This window comes from Octopus bimaculoides, chromosome 6, assembly GCF_001194135.2.
Source record: "Octopus bimaculoides isolate UCB-OBI-ISO-001 chromosome 6, ASM119413v2, whole genome shotgun sequence".
In the NCBI taxonomy this organism is placed as follows: Eukaryota; Metazoa; Mollusca; class Cephalopoda; order Octopoda; family Octopodidae; genus Octopus; species Octopus bimaculoides.
The window spans coordinates 78339140-78341455 of NC_068986.1; the positions used below are offsets into that span (position 1 = coordinate 78339140).

General features: G+C 33.1%; 1 protein-coding gene across 2 annotated transcripts in view; it reads right to left on the bottom strand.

Annotated features, from left to right (window-relative positions):
* The window catches only part of LOC106884336 (voltage-dependent T-type calcium channel subunit alpha-1I), an 894587-nt gene that overhangs the window by 891321 nt on the left and 950 nt on the right, over window positions 1-2316 (bottom strand). The gene's annotated exons all lie outside the window — the stretch shown is intronic.

Below are 2316 nucleotides of genomic sequence, written 5' to 3' on the forward strand. Positions count from 1 at the left end.
TTAAGAAGGACATCCAGCTGTAGAAACTCTGCCAGATCAGATTGGAGCCTGGTGCAGCCATCTGGTTCGCCAGTCCTCAGTCAAATCGTCCAACCTATGCTAGTATGGAAAGCAGACGTTAAATGATGATGATGTATATATCTATATCTATCTATCTATCTATCTATCTATCTATCTATCTATATACATATATATATATATATATATATATATATATATATATATGTGTGTGTGTACATATATATTTATATATGTATGTATATATATATGTATATATATATGTGTATATATATGTGTATATGTATATGGATATATATATATATATATATAACTATTTTTCTAATGCGACTGTCTCTATTTCTATCTCCCCCTCTCATTCTTCCCTCTACTGTTCTTTGCCTCTACCTGTCACTACTTCTCTCTCTCTCTACCTCTTGTAACTCGTCCTTCGCCTCTCACTGTTACAACTACTATCTCTCTCTCTCTCTCTATCTCTCATTGCTCACTTTTATTCTACTTCCTCCCCTCCCTTTCCCTCTGCTACTCTTTCTCTTCACACAGCCATGGTCACGTGTGTCCGGCTGCTATTTCTTTTCGTTCTTGGAATCACCAAGCTCGCACGTACTTCTTTGCCCCTCCTGTACGTGCTTCACAGCGTTCAAGACATACACACTTCACGTTTGGCTGTACAGCCTTTTTGTTTGTTTATTTCAGCGTTTCGTTTTCCTGTCTTGTTTTCTGTCCGCCACTACCCTCCACGAAAACAATTTAATTTGTGTTCGTGGGAAGAACCATTTTAACGATGCGTACTGTATATGTATATAGATACAAATGCAATATATATACAAATATGTGTGCATGTGTGTTTATATTTTGTGCCACTGCAATTCAAGATTATGAAATGCTGTGAGACTTTAAGAAGAAAATTGATTACATGTACTTAATTTTTTTTTTTTAAAACAAAAAGAAAATTGCATAAGTGAATTGGTAAAAATGTAAAAAAATGTCTGAAAATATATGTTTATGTAGGTTTTTAAATTGAAAATGTACAAATTTATCAATATCAAAATAAACTGTTGTTGGATGAGTTAGTAGCATAGCAGAGAATAGCCAAATTTAATCAGAAGAAACTGCTGCATATATGACTTATTTTATGTCGTTTGGACTGTGGAAAGAAGGGGAAAGAAACAACCAGGCTTCTCATGATACTTGGATCAAATACTAGGAATAGAATGAATTCCAGTGAAGATACTGAGAGGCCAATGGGGGTTTTAAAATGAGTGGTGCATTACATCTGTCACTCAAGAATAATCTACTCTCCAAAGAAGAGTCTATTCAAAGATCTTTTACTTAGACTCAAATTTCACTGAGAAGGCTTTGTTCTATCACAGGATCAAGATTTTAAACTGAGGAGTTAAACACGAAGTCATGTCATTGCAAAATGAGCCTTTTAACCATATAACCAGGACTGTATTTTTTACTTATTTCAGTCATTGGACTGTGACAATGCTGGGGCAGTACCTTAAAGGGTCAAACAGATCACCCCTAAGTACTTCATTTCTAATTCAGCCACTTTTGTTGAATTATTCACAGACGTGGGTGTAAACAAACCAACACCAGTTGTAAAGCAGTTGTAAACCACACACACACACATTATGTATATAAAAATATAAAATGTCATCTGTCTATCAGATTCACTCACAAGGCATCGGTCAACCTAGGGCTGTAGTAGAAGCAATTGATCAAGAGCAACAAAATGTTCATACTTGTTAGATTTGGTTCAAGTTTCATATATCATGCATAATTTTGTGTGTATGTGTGTGTGTGTGTGTGCGTGTGTGTGCACATGAGTGTGTGTGGTGTGAGTAATTTTATGTATGACATATTTACATTCAGAGGATTATATTCTGTGAACTGTATGGCTTAATAAGACATTAAAATGGCATTTTGGTACTGGCAAAATGGATCTCTATAAAGTAACAAATGTTCCAAGCAATTCTAAACGTTGTGTGACAAAGTTTTAGATGCTATGAGCTACTTTGGATTTAAGAGAAATGAGAACAAAATTGGTAAAAAGAGAATATTAATATCCTTTTATGTGAAAAGACATGAAAGAAATATTTCACAAAACATGACTAAAACACTGAAATATAACTGAAATATGTAACAAAGAATTTAGAAAGCATAAAGAACCGTTATTAATATTGTACAGCCTACACATACACAGATATATACATTCATACATACATAGGTATATATATTATATATATATATAATATATAATATATAATATATATATATATAATATATTATATA